Raw genomic sequence first — 17,396 nt, forward strand, 5'->3', positions numbered from 1 at the left:
CTTCCATGCAGCACCTGCTGTTGGCGCTCTGCACAGCAGTCAGGGGCAAGGCCAGCACCTGGAAGAGGTGGTTGTGAGCTTTCTCATTGCCCCAAGCAGTGTGTGAGATGGCAGGGGGCTGAGCTTCATCTTGGGCTGAGCTGGAACTCAAACCCGGGTGTGTCTGACTCTAAGCATTTAAAGCCAACAAGGCAATTTGCTTTGATAAATGTTAGAGGCCAAGTTATTTCACATTCTGTAGCTCAATAGAACAATGACCATTGGACGCAGTGGTCATAGTACAAGAATGGTTATTCTCATTCATTAATGGAAACCTGCACTGGTACAGATAATGGAAAAGATACAAGTAATGTTTTCATTTGAAGTATGAGCAGTTAGCTTCGCCTGTAAAGAACCCAGCTGTCAAAACAGGTGTCTATATTCAGGTGTTTGAAAAATTAACATTAATAACATTATATTATAAGATGTCTGTAATTGCTTGGACTCTTTGATGAAGAAAGTAAACATTAGTGAGGATTTCATTATCACCTCTTTTTCTGGCTGCGTGGGTAGCGATGAAGGGACTATAATTTATTTATTTTTAATGAAGGGGATAACAGAACCGACAGGCCATGTAAGCGAGAACACTGTTAGACCTCCATGCCATGCTAACTGATGTATATAAGATGATGTGGAAAGTTTTTTTGTTTGTTTTTTAAGACTAGACATAGAAATTATTATTAAAAAACAGATATAAGCATGTCAACAAGTAGGTCTCAAACATGAAGTAAGAAAGAAGCGTAAAAAAGAGAAGGGAGAAAGATCACTTCCAGTACGACATCACTGTGGAACTATTATTCATATATTTTTATTTCTCTAATATACTTTTATTGTTGATAGTATTACAGATATCTCCCATTTTTCTCTCTTTCCCTCCTCCCCCAACCCCTGCCCATTCCCCAGGTCTTCACTACCCTAGTGCCCGTGTCCATGGGCTGTGCATATAAGTATATAAGTTCTTTGGTTTATCTCTTTTCATCCCCCCAACCCCACATCGAGGTGTGTCAGTCTGTTCCATGCCTTCCTGCTTCGGGTCTTATTTTGTTGGTCAGTTCATTTTGTTAATTAGAATCCACGAATAAGTGAGATCATGTGATATTTGTCTTTGTCAGTTTGGCTTATTTCACTTAGCATAATATTTTCCATATTCATATATTTTTAAAGTAATGTTTTACCACTTACATCAAACCCGAAACAGGGAAGGTGTATCCCTTGGGGTGAGTCTCTGTATGTCCTTTTTCACCTCAGACCTGTGACACATCTCCGTGACCTTCCCGAGCAGGGAGTGGGAGCAGTTCACACGGTGCCCGGGAGGGTGTGGCAGGACGTGCCGTCACTTGTTTGTGGTGGACCAGCATCTTCTGGTTCTAAGTCGCTGTCACATCACAGACGTTTCCATTTGCTTTCCTACCAAATCAAACGTTGGGATCAGAAAGTGCTAACTAGATAAATGCTCACTTTGAATCTCACTATTTCTTGTGCCTTGTTGGTAGGAATAGTTATGATAGAAACAATAGTAGTTTTAATTGCTGTCCATCACAGAGCCCACGGGTATATTTAGGTAATGAAGGCTATGCTATAATTGTATTCAGTGAGGTTGTAAATGTTTGTTACTTTTGGTGGGTTTTTGTCTTTTTTTAATTAAAAAATGTTTGAGGTCATTGTAGAGTCACATGTAGTTATAAGAAATAGCACCAAGAGAGCACATGTATATCCTTTACCCAGTTTCCCCCAATGGTGACATTTTGTAAAACTAGTACAAGATCACAATCAGTATATTACATTGATACAAGTGACCTGTCTTGTTCAGATTTCCCCCGTTTTGTGTGTGTGTGTGTGCGTGTGTGTGTGCGTGTGTTTAGTTTTATGCAGTTTTACTACATATATAGGTTCATGTATGGACTACCACAGTCAAGATACTGACCATTCACAACACCACAATGATCTCTCCTGCTGCCCTTTTATAATCACACCAATTTCCCTCCTGCCCCACAGCCCTCCAAAAGCATTTCCCCCTACCCACCTTCTTGCCCACGCTGCTGCACTCACTAATCTGTTCTCCATTTCTCTAATTTTCTCCTTTCAGGAGTATCATGTAAAGTATGTAAATATACAGCATAACCTTTTGAGATTGAAGTTTTTCACTCAGCACAATTCCATGGAGATTCATGAAAATTGTTGCATGTATCAACAATTGTATTGCTTTTTAATTGCTCAGTAGTATTCCACAGAATGGATAGACCACAGTTTGACCTAACATTTCACTTTTGGAGGACATCTGGATTTCAGTTTGGGCTACTGTGAGTAAAGCTACTCTGAACATTCGTGTACAGGTGTTTTGTGAACGTAAGTTTTTATTTCTCTGGGATAAATGCCCAAGAGTACATGTTCAGTTTAAAACAAACTGCCAAACTGTTTCCGGAGTGGCTGTCCCATTTTACATTCTCACCAGCAATGCAGGAGTGACCCCTGCTACCTCAGCAAGTACTTGGTGTTTCCAGTATCTTTTATTTAGCCACTCTGGTATCTGTATATTGAATTTTAATCTAAAAGTTTTAAATTTTTAGTAGTTTTTCACTTTTTCCCACTTTAGGGCATATCCTATGAGCTTGTCAATGTAAGAAGCTTCCAAACCTATAGAGAATTTTTATAAGACTTTATTTGAGCCTAAACAGACAATTTCGGAGAAGCAAGACCTAAAATGCTCCAGAGAAAACCAGTTCTTTCGTTTATTTTATGTATTTGAAATTAAGGAGGGAATGTTAGAAAGATTAATCACAGGATGGTGAGAGAAAGCAAGTCGGGGACTGAATTACAAGATTATGTGCTTTCTTGGGGGTGGTTACTCTTTAAAGGGATATTACTTTTGGCGTTTTCAAAGTGTGTTAACCTTGATGCACAAGAATGGACAGGGTTTGCTTAAAAACCTTCCACTAAAGCATTATAGGCTGGGGCATGACTACCCACTGTGACCTGAGCAGGTAGGAATTTTTGGTTTATTACAGCACCCCTTTTAAATCTACAAGCTATCGGTTAAGAGAACTGTAGGAAAACTGTAATCAACCATCAAATATTTAAAAACCTAAGAAGAGGTTGTTTCGGTGAAGTAACCGCTGATCTTTGGGAGGAATAGGAAGCCGGGGTGCTCACCTGCTACACATCCCAGTGGGTGAAAATTGGGTGGACATACTTGCCTTTCTGTGCAGCTTTGGGCAAGACAATCCACCCACAAAGGAGCTATTTCCCTGTGTGTGGAGAAACTTAGTCAGAAAATTGTTCTAAGCAATTGGTGAATGCTATACTAAGAAATTAGATTAAATTTAAAATTGTAGCAATATGGAAACATGTATTAGTGACAAAATAGTAAAATCATCATTCTAATAAAAAAAAGTAATATCCCATTATGTTGTACATTTTAAACTTACACAGTGTCAATTACATCTCAGTAAAACTAAAAAAATAAGTAAAATAGAAAAGTGTTATTCCTTCCAAGTGTATTGATTGCCAACTCTCTACTGGGCATCCCAGCTTTAGAGCTAGGCATCCTGAAATCTACATACATTTATCATTATCCACATAGACTGAAATAATGTCTGACACAGATAGGTACTACTTTTTGGAAGTATGTAGATGTGATTTTTTTTAACTGACAGAAGTTCTTTATTCACATTTCCTTAGGTTTCTACCTGATGTAATTATTCTTTTCCAGGACCCCATCCAGACTAGCACATTACGTTGCGTAGGCACACCTTCTTAGTCACCTCTTGGCTGTGACAGTTTCTCAGATTTCCCTAGTGTTTGATGACCTTGACAGTTTTGACAAGCCCTGGTGGGGTATTTTGTAGCATCTCCTTCTTTGGAATTTATCTGATTGATTACTCATGATTAGACTGGGGTTATGGGTTCTTGGAAGGAAGATCACAGAGATAAAGTGCGATTTTCATCACATTAGATCCACATGACCTATCGCTGTTGATATTGGCCTGGATCGTCTGGCTGAGGTAGTTTGTGTCAAGTTTCCACTGTAAGTTACACTTTTTCCCTCTTTCCATCCTGAAATCTTTGGAAGGAAGTCACTATGTATAACCCGTACCTAAGAATTGAGGAGAGTTTTTTTGTTTTGTTTTACATTTTTTTATTGATTTATTTTTAGAGAGAGAGGGGCGAAGGGGTGGTGGAGAGAAAGAGATCAACTTGAGGTTCCACTTATTCATACATTCATTGGTTGACTCACATATGTGACCAGGGACCGAACCTGTAACATTGGCGTATTGAGACAGGACTCTAACCAACCGAGTTACCTGGCCAGGGCCTAGAAATTAGGAGTTCTGATCCCTCTCGATGGCAGTGGAGTAATTACTTGGAATTCTAATGCATGGGAGACTTATTTCTTCTCCCCCCACTTATTTACACACACAAAAATATATTTTATATATATATATATATATATATATATATATATATATATATATATATATATATATATATATATCATCGCTTCTCGGCCTTTTGGCTAAGATCAAGTGTAGTATCTGTTCTTATCAGTTTAATATATCAGTATGGACTCATGAATATTTAATTTGTACTTAGGTTTAAAGTCCAGTGCTATTTTATTTATTTTGTTGCTCAAACTGTTTCAGCTTTTGCCGTTGAAGCGCTTTCCGTTGACTCCCTTTTCTCTTTGACATAGTCCCATCATCGGGTTTTTGGTTTTGTTCTTTGTTTTGTTTTGAGTACTTTCTTACTTTTTGGCACTAAAAGATGTTCCAGTCTCATCTTGCGTATTTCCTACCCCACTCCTAGGAACAACCGTTTCTGCAAGGAACTCGGGTTCCTTTTATCAGAGAATGGTTTTAGATACTGAGAAATAAAAGAAGATTAAGAAAATACAAGTTCATTTTAAAGCATTATAGAGTTCATACCAGCTACAGTGACCATGCTCAGATAGAGGCTTTAAGTAGGAATGCTCTGTTTTGCAATGTTTAATATGTAGCTCAGATCACTGGGAGGAATTTTCTGCTGCCCAAGGAAAAGATCCTTCTAAAATTGTTCCAAAGATAGAGCTTTCTTTAGGTATTATACTAATTTAGTATTTCTTGTCACTCAGACATTTTTCATTATCGCCCCTGACCTAACTCTTTCCTGGGATGACACTTTTATCATTTACTGTCATTATGAAGCATTTCTGCAGGAGGTAGTGTAAGAATTTCTTCTGTCGGCCTCAGTGACTCTCTAGGCCATTCCCGGTCTCTGGGTGGGTTTCTCTCCTCCTCCATCTCCTCTACTGGTTCCGACCTACCTGCCGTCTAGCACTTCAGCTCTCCACTAGCTCTAGAGCCACAGCTAGCAACTTCCTGCGTGATCAGGAAGTTGTTGCTGCTACTTCCAGCCCTAGAATCACTCTGTGTGGGCGACCAGCTGAATCAGCAAACTGGGTGCCTCATTCCTGCCATCTGATGCATCTAAGCAACTGGTCAGACCCTGACATATTTGTTGATGTTCTGCTTGCTAGAAGTAGCAAAACCAGGCCCTGCCTTGGCAACACTTCTGCCTTTGATTGACAGGTTCTAAGTTACATCAAAGAAACCCAAGATGCATAGGGTTTAGTTCCCACCTCTGGGAGTTTAGAACGGCCCATTAAAAGCAATTGAAATCCTTCATATTCACCAGTAGAGCTGGAAAGAGCTCAATAGGAAGAGAGAAATAAAAAATGTATGAAAGAAGTGGAGGATAACAGCATAGCCACATACTCCTAAAATTTCATTTTGGAATGAAATAAGATCTGTGAATGCAGGATGTACAAAAACACATTTTTATCTTTTAAGTTAATGTTCTATCTTTTAAAAGAATTCAAAGTCCCCAAATTTCTGGATACATTACTTGATAATAAGTATTAGATCTATAAAATGTTATGCTATAGACTACAACTATTGAGCTCCGATTTAAAAGGGAAATTTCATTAGTAGATGCTGAAAAGTGGTTATGTATGGTTGAGGTGCACTTTAAAGAGTTTTGAAATCTTAGTGCAAATATATATTCCATACATCAACTAGTTAAATAAATAAAACTAATCAGGTTTTACTTTTTTCTGTGCTATTGGCTTCTCCAGTGCATAAAGTTGTGTTATTTCTGAATATTTTTATTTCTATGATGTTACATAGTTTTTCATAGATTCATTTCTGCTTTATATTTGAAACAATATTCAACAGATTTATTTGAGTGCCTATGCTAGATGGGCATTTTTAGAGGATAACCATTGCAAATAAATGCTCATGGACAGTGGGATTATTAAACAGTAAGTGTTTAAGAATGATAATACTAAGGGCTTAATAGTTCTTGAAACTTAAATAAAAAATGGTTGTACTAATGCCAGCACATATGGATGCTATATGTGGTTATGAGCTTCTGTGCAGCATTCAGACTCTAAGAGGCTGTGGACAAATTCTCAAGAGAGGATGGGCCAAAGTGAAGTCTGGGTACTCCACCACCACCCATCACAAAAGCCCTACTGCCTGTCTCAGCTTCTCCCAACCTGGCACATTTAAGGGCTGGGTTAGAAGATAATGAGTTCCCCAAATAGCTTCTTGCTCAGTGGTGAATGAAATAGAATACTTGCTGGGGGGAGGGGGGGAGCGGGGGTTGTGTGTGGAGAACCAGCACTTTGGGGAGATCTAATCCAACCTAGTTATGAACTGCTAGGGCCTCAGAGCAATGGCAGATCTGCTTGGCAGTGGCCGGCCTTGGTGTGGTGCCTATGCTAGAGTGGTCCCTGGTGTGCAAGGATTCGCATTCACAGCCTTGGCTGAGAAAGGCCCTGAAGGCCTTGCACAGTGTGTGGTGAATGGAGACTTTGCGGGGTAAGAAATTGCTTTGTGCTTGCTGGATGCAGCTCATACCATCACTACGCGGCATGTCAAGGCAGCTTCATCATTGTCTCTGAGATCTCCCATAAACAATACTCTTGTAAAGTGTTAATGTTTTTCTTATTTTATTTTATTTTATTAATATATTTTTATTGATTTCAGAGAGGAAGGGAGAGGGAGAAAGAGAAAAAAATCAATGATGAGAGAGACTCACTGATTAGCTGTCTCCTGCACAGCCCCACACTGGGGATCAAGCCCACAACCCGGGCATGTGCCCTGACCGGGAATCGAACCCTGACCTCCTGGTTCCCAGGTCGATGCTCAACCACTACGCCGGCTGGGCTGTTTTTCTTATTTTAAAAAGGTCATTAATAATATCTTAGTGAATTTCAGTGAAGATTGAAAAAGCAGCTTTGAATTATTTGAGTTTCTTCATGGAAAGCGCAACAAAAATGTGATTTGGTGGAAGGCAAGGACATGTGCAGATATTTCCAATCTTTATAAATTTGGGAAATTTAAAGGTCTTAAATGGATCTTATTCATACATGAGGATTTTGGCCTATTGAATCTTTTGTTTTGAATTCAGAATGCACTCATCCATTCTACTTTGTTCTACTGCAGTGGAAACCATTGCTAGTGTATTGGTTTTCTTGGCCAATTATCTTATGCATATTGAGGTTTATAAAGGCCTGAAAACGTGAATACTACATACAGAAACTGGGGGATGTTTCTCTTAAGTGCAGTGTCTTTGAAGCGAATTTCAGCCCATCTACTTAATTGTGATAGAAAATACTAATATTCAGGTAATTAATAGATACAATATTTTTTATTTTTTCTGTTCTGCATTATGTGGTACTCATCTTCAAACTTAGAGAACTGTGATCTTCTATTTCAGTAATTAAATGTTTCTTATATATTATACACAAAATGAAGTATTTGCAATGAAAAAACTTTGAACTGTATATTCAGACGCATTAATATGAACAGTATTGTTCCTGTTTCAAACAGAATAGTAGTTCAGCTATATGATATCATGACCTTGCATAGCAGTACCTAACACATTCTTTCAATTAATTGAAGGTTGGTTTTTTCCCATGGTATGTTTTATTCAACTATATGAACTTTTTGAGGTCATTCATCATAGTGACATGTAAACACTTTTTAAGTGCACTATTTAAACTCTAAGCACATTGTCAACAGAGGCTTAGGGGGTAGTGTTTACATTCTGGAGGGCTCCACCCTCAGTCTGTCTAGCTACACTAAGGGTAGAATACTGGTGGCTGCTCCTTAGCAAAGACTGCTGCTCACACAAAAGCTGAGTCGCATGGCCAAGCCAGTACTATGGGGATTGCCAATGCGGAAGACCCTGGGGGTTATAGCCTCCACTGTGGACCTTCCCACCCCACCTCCTAACTTGCACACCTGGCAGGGTAGGGAAACAGCATAAAGGCGAATAGAGACTGAAATTGCCTCTCTCTCCTTATTAAAGTGTTCAAAAAATGTTTGCTATCATTATGAGAAATAATATTGTTCTGTGATATGAAGTCATGTGGGTGGGGGATCAAGGTTACCTTGGAGTGACTAGTTGGGGAAAGCCTAGGAAGGAGCCCTTTGGGATAGGACCTAAGTGGAAAGATGGAGCCAGCCATGGAAAGTTCTAGAAGACACAATTTCCAGGCAAAGAGATGAACTATTGTGAAGAAAAGAATGAATTTGGTGTGTTCCAACAGCAGAAAGGAAGGTGGCATGGCCGGGGCTTGTGAACCCAGGGGCCAAGATAGAAGATGAATGCAGAGAGGAGGCAAGCAGCTTCATTCCAATACGATGAGAAGCCTTCGAGGTTTCAAGCATGGGATGGATGTGAGCTGATCTGTAAAGATCCCTCAGGCTACTCTAGAGCAAATGAAATGAGGCATAAGAGTAGGAACAGGAAAGGAGTTAGAAGGTCATTTCAGGAATCCAGACAGGTAAGACTGGTGACCTGGGTCAGAGTGCTATTGAGGAAGTGGTCAAAAGTAGGAAGATTCAAGATCTGTTTTAAAGATAGAAGTCACACTCCTTGCTAATGACTGGATGTGGGATGATAGAAAGAGGGGAATCAAGGATGATGATGAGGTTGTTGGTTTGATGGTCGTGTCAGTTACTGAGGCGAGGAGACTTGGAGGTTTAGCAGTGAAGGTCTAGAGTTCCAGTGTGCCCTTGTTGAGGTAGAGGTGCCCATCAAACACTGAGCTGGAGAAATCAGATTGGATATAAGCTTGCAGAGGATGAGAGAGATCAGAACAGGAAAGCCAGGTACTGGCCCCACAAAACCACCATAAGATAGGCAAAATCCAGCTGTTAGAAATACAAAATAATGAAAGTCACTTTTTAAAATTAAAGAGTTATTTCACTTAATGTAACAGGTAAACCCGTGGAACAGAAAAGAAAACCCCAAGTGTATACAGGAACTTAGTAAATAATGTATATATTTCAAAGCAGTAGAGAAAGATTAACCACACAATAAATGGTGTGAGGGAAAACCTGCTAGCGCAGTGTATCCTTCATTTCTGACTGGTTCTTTTTATGCTGTTGAGGTCCTCACTAAGTTCCTTGATATCCTTATCACCAGTGTTTTGAACTCTGCATCTAGTAGATTGTATGTCTCCATTTTGTTTATTTCTTTTTCCTGAGTTTTATTCTGGTCTTTCATTTGGGACATGTTTTTTGGTCTCTTCATTCTGGCAGCCTCCTTGTGTTTGTTTCTATGTATTAAGTAGAGCTGCTACATCTCCCAGGCTTGGTGGAGTGGGTATGCTGTAGGGTCCAGCGGCACAGCCTCCCCTATCATCCCAGCTGGGTACTCAAGATGCGCCCCCCATGTGGGCTGTACACCCTCCTGTTGAGTTGAGTCTTGATGGCTGTTGGCACATCAATGAGAGGGATTTACCCAGGCCCATCAGCTACAGGGATTGGCTGTGACCACGAACACCGATCTCCCACCACTTTGGAGGACCAGCCGTGCAGGGACTCACCACATAGAGCAGGACTTACTTCAGCTGGACACTGGTGCATCCTGATTCTGCCTCTTGAGTGTGTTGCTTGTGGAGGTGTTTGGGTGGTGGTGCTTTGACGTGTTCTGGAGCTGTCCACTGGGTGCGCTGGCTCCAGGGCCTCCTGGGAGGTGCAGGCCAAGGTCAGCCACTGCTTGTGTTCTGCCTGCGGCCACCAGGCATAGCTACCAAGTGTTCTTCCCATAGCTGCTGCTTGTGCGGGGCCTGGGGCCACTTAGTGAGAGGTATGGGGCTTGCTGAGGGGGATGTTGCTTGATTGAGAGATTTTAGGACAATCTGAAGCGTGAACCAAGACAGCCACAGCTTGGGTGGACCCCAAAGTTGGGTGGGACGGGGTCTCAGGTAGTCACTAGGATGGGGCAAACATTAGCCAGGTTGATGCAGTCTCCGGTGTGGAGCCCCTCTGCTGGCTCTGTTGGGGGACGGCTCATCAAAGGAACAAAAGCTTCTGCCAGCACTTCTGTCTGGGAGGAAGCTGCCCCTCCAGCTCTCGTCTTGATACCAAACAGTTGAGAGTGAACAGATGTAGGACAGATGATAATCATTGTAAAACAAAGACCTATAGGGAGCAAGTACCCTGTATGTCCTGACCAAGTGGGAAGATGAGGCTGGGTAAGAAGCTGGGAAGAATGTCAGCTGGTGTGGCATGCACTCCTACAGACTGAGGTAGGTGGGCTGGAAATGGAGCAAATTCATCCCTGAGAACCTTCTATCTGATAAAGAGGTCTCTTCTGAAGGTGACCCCTGAAGGTTTAATCTCATCTGGAATAAAATAAAAAAAGACGCCGAATAGCTGCAGCGATCCTGAGAAAGAAGAACAAAGTAGGAGGGATCTCAATACCAGATAGCACACTGTATTACAAAGCCACTATTCTCAAAACTGCCTGGTACCAGCACAAGAACAGACATATAGACCAATGGAATAGAATAGAGAACCCAGAAATGGACCCAAACCACTACGCTCAGTATCTGACAAAGGAGGCAAGAGCGTACAATGGGGTCAAGACAGTCTCTTCAGTAAATGGTGCTGGGAAAATTGGACAGATACATGCAAAAAAATGGAACTAGACCACCAACTTACACCATACACAAGAATAAACTCAAAATGGATAAAGGACTTAAATGTAAGACGGGAAACCATAAAAATCCACAGGCTGCAAAATCTCAGACATCCCGAAGCAATATCTTCACCGATAACAGCTCCTATGGCAATGGAAACTAAGGAGAAAATAAACAAATGGAACTACCTCAAAATGGAATGACTTCATTTTAAAATATCTTAAAACAATTTAATATTTCTCAATGATATTGTTTCTAGAACTGATATTCTTAGGATTGCAGAAGAATTTACAAAATTACCATTGATACTTAGGAAAGAAAAAAGCCTTGTGTACCTATGCCTTTTGCCGAGGTAGTTTGTGTTTTAGAATATACGCCTGTACTTTACAAATCCAAATGATATAAGCATTGCATTAGACAGGACTGGTTTCTAGGCCAGTTAGTCAGCTTGGAGTGTGAAACCCTGATTCAGAAGCAAGTCATCTAAGAATGATTAAACAAGCCCTGTTTCTTGTTGGGTCAGTAGGCCCAATACAGTAGTGCCTTTACCCATACGTTCATTTACTCTAAACTGGCTCCCTCATTGGAACTGCAGAACCCTGAAGATTATGTGAGTGCCTGTCCTCTCAATCCTCCCAAGATTGTACATACCTAATGCCATTCTAGATGCACAGGTGGGTTCTTATCCATTGCGTTCATTACAGCCTTAGAGTTTGGGTGTTTAATTCCTTCATGAAACCCTGGTTGAGAAAGGCTGTGATGACTCCGGTTTGTCCAGCGTACTATTTGGTGATGCCGAGGGAGCCATGGGACACTAACTTACCTGTGGCACTTCCAACATGTGTCCCCATGGTTGGTGCCTTGCTCCTTACTCTGCACTCAGCTACAGACACTTGCCTCTTCAGGTTTCCCTGATGAGTAGGCATAGAAAAATGGGAATACCAAATCATTTGAGGGTAAGTTGGGGAATAAATTAGAGGAAATAAGACCACATTCTGCCCAGAGCTGCTGACTTGATTTGACACAATCTGAGTAATTTTCTTAGCTAAGATTACTCTCCCCCACCCTCTCTCCCTCCTTTCCTTCATTGATTTTGTTCTAATTTGGAACTTCACTAGTATGCTAATATTTTCTTCCTACTCCTACATTGTACAATTCAGAGGCGTCACTTTGTGAGTTACCTATGTAAAGCATTTTTTTAATGTATCTTTATTGTTGGAAGTATTACATATGTCCCCTTTGTGTTTTTTCCCCATTGACCCCCTGCACCCTGCCCCCACCCCTCCCAGGCCTTCACCACACTATTGTCTGTGTCCATGGGCTATGCATATAAGTTCTCAGGTTAATTTCTTCTGAAATTCATCAGTCTGTCCCATGCTTCTATGTCTCTGGATCTGTTTTGTTCATTAGTTTATTTTGTTCATTAGAGTCCACATGAGTGAGACCATGTGATACTTACCTTTGTCTTACTGGCTTATCTGGCTTATTTCACTTAGCATAATACTCTCCAAATCCATCCATGCTGTTGCAGATGGTAAGAGTTTCTTCTTTTTTACAGCTGAGTAGTATCCCATGGTGCAAATATACCACAGCTTTTTTATCCACTCATCTGCTGATGGGCACTTAAGGTTGTTTGGCTGTTGGGTCTAATTAGCATATTATGCTTTTATTATCAACACTAATAAAAGAGAAAAATGGTAATTGGCGTACGATGATACCCTTTTCATTGGCTAATCAGGGCTATATGCAAATTAACTGCCAACTAAGATTGGCAGTTAACTGCCAACAAGATGGCAGTTAATTTGCATATGTAGGCACAATGCAGGGAGGTGAAAGGGAAAGCAGGAAGAAGCCCCCTGCCACTGACAGTGATCAGAAACCCAGGGGGGAGGTAAGAGCTGGGGGGCAGGGCAAAGGCGGCCCTGGGGCCGCCTTTGCCCTGCCCCCCAGCCATGATCGGAGAATCAGGTGCCTTTTCCGCCCTGGCCAGTGATAGCAAGAAGTAGGGGTGGAGCCAGCGATGGGAGCTGGGCACGGTCGAAGCTGGCAGTCCCAGGAGCTAGGGGTCCCTTGCCTGGGCCTAAAGCAAAGCCCACGATCGTGGGGCCGCTGCAGCTGCGGGTCCCCGCTGCCCGGGCCGGACGCCTCAGCCAGAGGCGTTAGGCCTGGGCAGGGGCAGAGCCTGCGATTGGAGGGTGATGGGGGTCAACGCCTGAGGGCTCCCAGTATATGAGAGGGGGCAGGCTGGGCTGAGGGACACTCCCCCACACACACACACCCAGTGCACGAATTTCGTGCACCGGGCCCCTAGTTATAGATAATTTATATACTGTAAAAATCACCTTTTTTATTGTGGCAAAACACACATTTCATAAAATTTCCCATTTTAACCATTTTAAGGGTATCGATTCACATGTAAAAGAACTTAGTTGGTCCCCACTGTTACCAAACAGGGACCGGCCTGGAGTGGGATTTCCTATAGTGTGTGGGTTCTTAACTCCATGTAGGAAAGATTTCACAGCAAGAGTCCACGTGATTTTGAGAATAAGTTTATTAAACCTGGGGACAGTGAAACAAAGAAAGGACTTAGGGTAGAAGCAGTAAGGGACAGCGAGGCGGTGCTCTGCTTTGGCTCGCTAGAAATGTTATAGGAAAGAAGTGAACCTAGGCAGGGCTGCTCTCAGCTCACTGGGAAGCCAGAGAAAAAGGGGGTCTTGGAGACAGGATCAGGGGATAAGCCTGGATGAGCTGCCACTGCCAACTGCTCCCCTGGTTGCAAGTCTTATAGGGACCTTTAGAGTTTAGAAGGAAGGAAAAAGTTAATGCCTAGAAGGGCATAGGCGTGCTCTAGAACAGCAGTCTCCAACCAGTGGTCTGTGGACCACTGATGGTCTGTGAGGTCTGAAACGTTGGCAACCACTGATCTAGAAAGAGCCCACACTGGGTCTTTGTCTTTGTGGATTTTCTTTTCCTGTAGATGAGAATCTAAGGGAGGGTTTCGGCAGAATATTCATCAGCTTTCCAGGTGTGTTTTTAATGTGCTGGTACATCAAAATGATGTATAGGGAAGTTTGGGATGATTCTTTGGTCTGCTTTACTGTTTTACTTTTATCTTGGGTCTGTCTGGCTTTAATGGGTTTTTGTTATTTGTTCCCCTGACTGCATCTGCTCTTGGGTTTGGCTGGCACAAGTGGCTTTAACTGGGTCTCTGTCCTCTATCTCCCGGCCAGGGTGATTGAGGCTCTGTATTCTCTGGTAAGGCGGTGAGGTGTATAAACTATTTGCCCTCAAGTGCCCTTGCTTAGGGAAGATAAGATCTTGCAACTCACTAGCTGGGTGTAAGTTGTTCAAATTGTTTGATTTGTTTAATTTTCTTGTGTCAGTTTCCCTACTCCACGTGCCTAGGAATTTTCCTCACTTCTTACTGTCCTGCCACACTACCTCACAATACACACAAAAATTACCTCAAAACTAATCATATTCCTAAATGTAAGAACCAAAACTCTCAGAAGACAACAGGAATATATCTTCATAACTTTATGTATTAGGCAGTGGTTCCTTACATATAACAACAAAAAGCATAACACAACAAAAGAAAAATACATAAATGGGACTTCATCAGAATTAAAACCTTCTGCACTTCAAAGGACATCATCAAGAAAGTAAAAAGACAACCCTGAGAATAGGAGAGATTTATTTGGAAATCACATATCTGATAGGAAATTCATATTCAGAATATATAAAGAACTCATACAAGTCAACATAAAAGAATAACCTAAATAAATGGTCGAAGGATTTGAATAGACATTTCTCCAAAGAAGATATACAAATGACCAGGAAGCACATGATAATCATCATCATTGGTCATTAGGGAAATGCAAACAAACCCACCGTGGGCTACCACTTCACACCCACTAGGATGGCTATAATAAAAAAGACAGAAAACAAATGTTCGCAAGGATATGGAGAAATCGGAATCCTCATACTCAGCTAGGGGGAATGTAAAACAGTGCAGCCACTTTGGAAAAGAAGTTTAGCAGTTTCTCAAAAGGGTAAGCTTAGTTACCATACAGCCCAGCATTTGCATTCCTAGGAACATACTCAGGAGAATTGGAAACATGTTCACAAAGCTTCTGCACAGATGTTCATAGCAGCATTATTCATACAAGCAAAAAAAGTAGAAACAATTCAAATGTGCATCCGCTAATAGATGGATAGCGAAAATGTGATATATCCATATAATGGAATATTTTTCAGCAGCAAAAGGGAGTAAAGTACTGACACATGCGATAACATGGGTAAACCTTGAAAACATGCTAAGTGAAAGAAGCCAGACACAGAAGACCACACATTATATGATTCCATTTATGTGACATGTGCAGAATATGCAAACCCATAGAGGAAGAAAGTAAATTAATTGCTTCTAGAAACTCAGGGGAGGAAGATTGAGGAGGCTGATAGACAATAGGGCAGTGACGGACTGGGGCTGGGGGTGACGGCTGGCTAGAAAGGGTCAGTGGGGGGGGGGGGGAGGAGACATATGTGATACTTTCAACAATAAATATTTTTAACAAATAGATAAGGTTTTTGGGGGGAGGTGATGAAAATATTCTGGAACTAGATAGTGCTGATGACTGCAGAACATTGTGAATGTACTTAATGCCGTTGAATCGATACCCTTAAAATGGTTAAAATGGTAAATTTTATGATATGTGTATTTTGCCACAATAAAAAAGGTGGTTTTTACAGTATATAAATTATCTATAATAATAAAAGCATAATATGCTAATTAGACCCAACAGCCAAACATCCTTCTGGGCGTCATTTTGGACGTCCTTCCAGACGAAGCCATGGTGGGGGCTGAGGTAGCCGCGGTTGGGAGTGATCAGGCAGGCAGGCAAGCAGTTAGGGGCGATCAGACAGGCAAGCAGAATGATTAGGGGCGATCAAGCAGGCAGGCAGTCAGTTAGGGGCGATCAGGCAAAAGAGCGGTTAGAGACGATCAGGCAGGCAGGCAGGCAAGCAGTTAGGGGCTATCAGGCAGGCGAGTGGTTAGGGGCGATGAGGCAGGCAGGCAGGTAGGCGAGCGGTTAGGAGCCAGCAGTCCCAGATTGTGAGAGGGATGTCCAACTACCAGTTTAGGCCTGATCCCACACGGGCCTAAACCAGCAGTCCGACATCCCCCAAGGGGTCCCGGATTGCGAGAGGGTTTAGGCTGAGGGACCCCCCTACCCCCCACCCCTACAGTGCACAAATTTCGTGCACCGGGCCTGTAGTGTCTCAGTAAAGCTGTTATAAAAATAAAAGGCATAATAGCATGGATTAATTACCAACAAACTGTACTGAAGGGGGAAAGCCAATCCCAAAGGTTATATACTGGAAAATTCCATTTTTACATTTGAAATGACATAATTGTAGAAATGGAGGACAGACTAGTGGTTTCTAGATGTTTGGTATGGGGGTTGGGAAGATGGAAGGAGGTGGATGATAAAAAAGTAGCAGGAGGAATCCTTTTGCTGATGGAACCCTTCAGTATCTTGACTGTAATGGTGGCTATAGGACAGCAATTTTCAACCTTTTTCATTTAATGGCAGATAAACTAACTACTACAATCCTGAGGCACACCAAAAAATTGTATTTTTTGCTGATCTGACAAAAAACATTGGTATAATTTTGATTCATTTACACCAGGTGGCTATTGTTGGCTGTTATATTTTTCTATTTGACAGTCTAAGGAAAAGAGGTCAGTGCCCCTGACTAAATAGTCAGGTATCGAATGTTTACAAAACTCTTGCAGCGTAGCCAGTGTGGCTCAGTGGTTGAGCATTAACCAAGAGGTTGCCAGTTCAATTCCAAGCCAGGGTACATGCCTGGGTTGCAACTCGATCCCCACACACACACGTGAAATTGGTGAAATCTGAATAATATTGATGGACTGTATCAATATCAGTATGCTGGTTGTGAAGCTGTACTGTCTGCTAGAATAAAGTACAGTATCGGGGAATGGGCAACGTGTACACAGGGTCTCGCTAATATGTCTTACAGCTGCGCATGCATCTCAGATATTGTAATTACCTATTATTTTCTCAGTAGATATTTCAGTTAATAAAAATGTGTAATAATAACTATCTTTGAAAACTTGTTCTCTGGGCAAAGTTCCAGCCACACGTAAAATGCACTCTTCCTGCTCTTGCTGGGCACAGTGGTAGTGTTATCTTCATGAGCAATAACCAGAGTCGAAGTCCAGGATGGCACGGAGGTCAGCACTTTTACTCGTGTCTCCCTTAAAGATGGAGCCTGCAGCAGGTGGTTTGTTCGCTTTGGTTTGGTTCCCTACAGCAATGCAGTATTTTCCCAAAAGAGAGAATGTAGCGGGGTAGAA

At 41.8% G+C, this 17,396-nt stretch overlaps 1 protein-coding gene and 1 pseudogene across 8 annotated transcripts in view; both read left to right on the forward strand.

The window, feature by feature from the left end:
• Positions 1-17,396, forward strand: part of SPIDR (scaffold protein involved in DNA repair) — a 285,105-nt gene that overhangs the window by 226,380 nt on the left and 41,329 nt on the right. The gene's annotated exons all lie outside the window — the stretch shown is intronic.
• LOC132220209 (U2 spliceosomal RNA) lies at positions 4,533-4,713 on the forward strand (annotated as a pseudogene).

This window comes from Myotis daubentonii, chromosome 17, assembly GCF_963259705.1.
Source record: "Myotis daubentonii chromosome 17, mMyoDau2.1, whole genome shotgun sequence".
In the NCBI taxonomy this organism is placed as follows: domain Eukaryota; kingdom Metazoa; phylum Chordata; class Mammalia; order Chiroptera; family Vespertilionidae; genus Myotis; species Myotis daubentonii.